We start from the raw sequence: 6,000 nt of genomic DNA, 5'->3' as shown, positions 1-6,000 counted from the left end.
AGTCACAGAGCAGGAGACTAAGGCTATCAGAAAATCTCTGGCCATGTTCAGTCTCCATAGTCCTTAGGTACCTGCCACACCCTTCATGGGGAGAGATTCCTGGAGGGTCTTTCCATCCCAAGTTGGGGCCACTTGACCTTGTCACTCTACCTTTCTCACCACTTCCTGCAGTAAGCATTGGCCCTGCCACACCAATCTCTGTCTCTATCTTTGCTGATTCGAGTTATTCATCAATCAATTCACTGAAAAGCTGTCTTTCTATTTTTATACCCCTTTCTAGCTGTTACGGGTTGAATTGCGTCTTGCCCCCTCTGCCTCGCAAATTCATGTTTTGAAGCCTAACCCCCAATACTTCAGAATGTGATTTTATTTGTAAATGGGGTTGTTGCAGATGTAATTAGTTAAGACGAGGTCATACTGGAGTAGAGTGGGCTCCTAATCCACTAGGAATGGTGTCCCTAGAAAGGGGGAAATGTGAACCCAGAGACAGACAGGTATAGAGGGAAGACATGTGAGGTGCAGGGAGAAGACAGCCATCTACAAGGTGAGGAGAGAGGCCTGGAACACATCCTTCCTCATATCCCGTAGAAAAACCAACCCTGCCAGCAACTTGATCTCATCCTTTATCCTCCAAAATTGTGAGACAATAAATTTCTGTGCTTTGGCTATCCAATGAGTGGTACTTTGTTATGACAGCCCTAGCAAGTGAATACATTTTCAGCTCAAAGTGTTCATCTCTTGGACTTCCCTGGTGGTCCGGTGGTTAAGACTCCATGCTTCCACTGCAGGGAGCAAAGGTTCGATCCGTGGTTAGGGAACTAAGATCCCACATGCTGTGCAGTGCAACCAAAAAATAAAAACAAAAACTGAAGCATCATCTTCCATGAATTTTAGTGGATTATAAAGACCCCTGGACCAGGAGTTAGAAACTCTGGGTCTAGTCCTAGTACCTATCACTAAGAAATTATATAAAGGTGAGTAAGTGTCTTAACCTCTTTGGGTCTCTTTCTTTATGGTGCAAAATAAGAATAATAATCATCCTGCTGCTATTTCCTCAGAGTGGGGCTGTGAGGATCAAATGTGATCCTCACATGTGTGAGAAAGTGTTTGTAATCTCGAAGGCAGTATGCTAATGCACGAAGGGGGTGTAAAAAAGAGGAGTGCGTTGAATCCTGATCTGGGAGTCATTGTGACCTCGGAACAGTTGTTTATCTCCTCTGAGACTCAGTCCTGTCTTCTGTAAATTGAGCTGATTTTAAGGCACCCTCCCAGCTCTCGAGCTCCAGGATTACATGACATTATCATTAGTCATTTATTGATTCAACAACATCAGTTGTCTGTTCCATGCCAGGCCCTGGACAAGGCACAAGGGAAACAAGTGTGAATAACTTCAGCCCTGGTCTTCCAGGAGCTTTGTTCCTCCAAAATTTTCCATCTTGGTAAATCTTACAGTGGCTGTCTCCACCCTTTGATGACATATTTTTGTCAGCCTTAGAAAAACAAAAGTTTGGAGAAAGATAAAGATGGGAGCAGGAAGGGATGGTTTTAGAAAGAGACTATTTCCAAAGCCATGTTGTTTTGTCAACAGTTAAGGAAGAGGTTGGCTGTGGATTCCCTTTACATAGGCCAACAATGACATTAAAATTTCATCTTCCCAAATGTCCTAGTTTAGCCTGGCTTCATTTTGTTGGCGTACCTCTGGGTTTACTAACAACATGCAGCTGTTTAAGGTGTAGGGAAAGCACGTCCTTTCCTTGAATTATTCCTGATGACTAGTATTTGTGTTGTAAATTGTGTTACCATCTCCTCTTTAGTTTGGGTTTTATTTTTGTTGTATTGTGCACCATGGACACTCCAGTTACAACAGACATAAGCTGTCTGCCCTCGTCTCATCTAGGCATACCTCTCTGCATGTCTGTCCTGTGTCCAAATCTCAGGGACTGGACACTAGTCTGAGTCTAGACACTGGACTACTTGAGGTATTTAACAAAAATATTTTTAGAATGCCTGTACTTGGCTCTCTGAGTGTAGCTGGGAATATAGCAGTGACAAGTAAAGGAAGCTATTGTGCTCGTTGGAGCTTCCATTCTGCTGGGAAATAAGTAGATAAAGAAACAAAGATACAAAAAAGAAAACCTAGATAAGTTCAGATTATGAGCGCCAGGGCAATGTGCCAGAGAATGACAGCGGTGGGCAGGGAACATTGAATGGTATGGGCAAAGAAGTCCTCTTTGAGAGGTAATATTTGAGCAGATACTTGAATGAGGAGGACGAGACATGGGGGAGATTTGGGGGGTGAAATGTCTTCCAAGCAGAGGTTATAAAATGTAAAGACCTCAAGGAGGGGAATTTAGTGTGTTGAGGGAATCATAAGAGGGTGTGGAAAGATTATATAAGCAACTAGAATACTGATATTATTCCTGAGAGTACCCGCTCCCCCCATTTGTCTGCTTCCCTTTTGTTTGAATGATTTCTTTGGACCAATTCTTCACCTTGCCTGCCTGTCTCTGTTTCATAGATTTTCCACATTGTTTATAAACTTGGATCTCCTGAGAATTGCATTTATTAAGTCTGAAGCTAAGGAGAAATGGTTTTTGGGATCGTTTTACTTAGGTAAATGGGGGAAGGTTGAACGGAGTAGATGAAGGGAGCTAATATATATCTCAGGCAGGAGTCATTTAATTATAAAAAAGATGAGCCTATTTGAATTAGCCTGAGAAAGGGGGGATTGATTGTGAGAATGTAAGGGATGCTCCTGGAACCCAGTGGCAGGGGTACAGCTGGGCCTCATTGTCTTAGGCAGCTCCTGTCTCCTTTGCTCTCTTTCTGGGGTATTTCTCTCATGTCTACTTTTCTGCATGCCTGCTCCATTCTGCTTTCTGCAGCATCTTCCTCTGCAAGGTTCCTACCTACTTTTCTCCCATAACTTTGGGCTGTACTTGACTTAAGGATGGTTTTGTGGTAGGCAGACAGCTTGACCTTTCATGTCCAGTGCTATAGACTTTGTAGACAACTACAGATTCCTACAACAATGACTCTGCTTGGTTCAGTCCATCTTTGGTCAGTTCAGATATAGCTGGTATGGGAAGTATTTTCTTGGTTCAGAGAAGTGCCCCCCTTTGGTGGAACAGTTTCTCTAATGAAAAGGTATTGGTGGGGATAGAGTCAAGACCATCTTTAGAAGTTACAGGTAGAATTTGCTTGGGATAGGAGGATTCACACCAAAGGAGGAAATGTGATCTGGAGAGAAAACTAAAGCACAGAAGGAATAGATTAGGCATTGAAGGAAGAAGTATGGTGGCCATAAAGACATAGGTTTAGGTTTATCTGGTATTTTTTATAACATACTCATGTGTGCACACACATACATACACTCCATCTCCTTCTACAAATGATGTGACACAGCTTACAGAAAACATTTTAAATTAAAATTCAGAGCTAGTTTAAGCTACTTCATTCTGCTTTATTGTTAACCTTCTTTCTATAAGTAGAGTATGGCTTAATTTTTACATATGATTCTTCCATAATCAAGATTTCATTGTTTAGGACTGCTATGGTGCACAACAAACCCCATTAAAAAATTTTTCCTTGGCACACAGAAAAACTAAATGTCCCAACTTTCTCTTCAGGTAGGTGGGTCCATGTAAGTAGGTTGTGGTCAATGGTGTATGAGCATAATTCCATCCCTGGCCCCTGAAATCTTCCCACCCAATCTCCATGCTCTGTCATTCTTCACTTGTCTACCACTTTGATCCCAAGGATCAAGTAGAAAACCTCAAATCCCTAGAAGTTGGTTCAGCCACGGGATGGAAAAATCCTAGGTTCCTGAATGGTTCCGTGGAGCAGAGACCCTCTGTCTCAGAGACTCCCATTTAGATAATGACATAAATGACAAACAGGTAATGCCACTGAGTTTTTAATGTTAATTATTATGCTGTCAGTTTTATCCTTGACAGTGTTTTAGGCATATTCTCTTCTGGAGTTTCTGCCTTCTCATTTAATGTGTGGCAAAGATGGTATTGTATTTTAATATAAAACAAATAAATCCATAAGATAGAATGATAAGGTTATGGTAGAGTAAAAAGTAACAGCAAAGAGGATATATAAATTTGACACTAAAGAAATTCTTTTGAAAGTAAATTATCCAGTAATGTGCCTGGATATTTAATCTTCAGGGAGGGAATAGAATTCATTTAGTGATTTATTTTTTGACTACAGATGTTGTTTGCTTTACACAAGAATGTTTGAATTTCATCAGTCTTAAGTTCATCCAGAATGCCAGCTACAGAACACCCTTTTATTTGCTGCCATAGTGAAGGAAGAAATGTTCTTAAGGGAAAGAAATCCTTTTCTCTTACAAACAATTAGCTTTTAGTAATGGAAATGTAAATAGAAGCACAATTCATTAATGTTTAAATTTTTTTCCTTGCCACACATATAGCTGACATAATACAGATGATATATGCAACTACACACACACACACACACACACACACACACACATACACACACCCCTATGCTAACACACCTCACATGTTAGTAATGGTGTATGATTTATTTTGCTGCTTTGGAGTTTCTAACAGTCTTGTACTAACCTGTTTGTTTTGTTTTGTCGTTAATTCTGAGTTTGTAAGTTATAGAATTCTCTAAAAGTTGTAGAAGTTGTAGAATTCTCTAAGAGTCAATGATTCTGGTCTCATCTCTGGCACTACTTGGTCTGTGACCCTAGAGGTTACCTCATCTCTTTGGATCTTTATTTATTTAACTATAAGTTGAAATTGGACTAAGAAAATGGACTTTGGAGTCAGATGGATCTGGGTGCCTTTGGGCAAGTTCTTCAGCCTCTCAGATCCTCCATGGAGATGATACTTTCTCCCTCTCAAGGTCAAGGTGAGCATTAATGGGACATATCTCAAGGCCTGGTTCACAGCGGGTATTGAATTACTTGCTTCCCTTGCCTTGTCTTCTGGTTATTGGAGACCTCCACTTTCTCCTCAGAAGAGGAGGTCAAGTTATTGTAGCTTCTACTAGGCAGAACTAGGCTTCTGTCCGATTCTCTTGGTGATCAAAGGAAATATGCCTGGAAAAGGAGAGTGTTGGAGACATCACCTACCACACATACTCACTGTGAGCACCTATTCCAGGTGATGCCCAGTCCTGTGCAAAAGCGCGCACACACACACATACACAGTTTGAACGCAGTCTCTTTGGGATTTACTCAGCCCTTACCTGTGCCTTTCTCACTCTTGAATGATATCCATAGGTGATTGGAGGATGAGAGAAAAGGTGGGACGAGGAGCGGACGTCTTGTATTTGCTGCATGGTGCTCTGATACTGTCAGAGTCAATCTATAAGGAAGTCATCAAAGTGAAATGATGAAGAAATATCTTTATAATCCACAGCTTATAATCTCTTTTTAGAATATTGGTCTTTCTCAGTAACTTTTAAAAGGCCATAAAAGCAAAAACGCCACTGTCTCCTTTAGCAGAACTTTTGTTAGTGTGATTGAGCAGTGTCCCAAGTGACCTGTGAGCTGAGCAAGGTGAGAAATACTTTCCTGCATCATTTACCTTCTGGAAAAGGAGAAGGTGCAGACTGCCCAGTCACTGTCCTTACTATCATCATATGAATAGAGAACTAGTCTAGAAGTGGGAAACCTCATTCTTGTCCTGGCTTTGCTGCTAACAAGCTTGTAGCCTTCAGCTAGTATTTTAATTTTCCAGGCCTCAGTTTCTGTATTTTTTAAATGAGGGAGTTGGACAACACCAATCTTTAAGATCTTTAGTTCTAGTATTATATATGATTTGAGCATAGGATATTTTGGAAGTATGGTCTAATATATGAGTCTCCAAATTCACTGATTTTCATGTTACCTCACTCCATACTTTTGCCTTTGTCTGTACATTACCAAGACTAGACAATTATTTGCTCATTATTTTTATTCAGTAACTATTAAAACTTATTCTCTTTCTCAGCAGTAATATTCATGAACTTATAGAC

This window comes from Mesoplodon densirostris, chromosome 6 (genome assembly GCF_025265405.1).
Source record: "Mesoplodon densirostris isolate mMesDen1 chromosome 6, mMesDen1 primary haplotype, whole genome shotgun sequence".
NCBI classification, from domain to species: domain Eukaryota; kingdom Metazoa; phylum Chordata; class Mammalia; order Artiodactyla; family Ziphiidae; genus Mesoplodon; species Mesoplodon densirostris.
Note: the sequence above shows the minus strand (reverse complement) of the source record.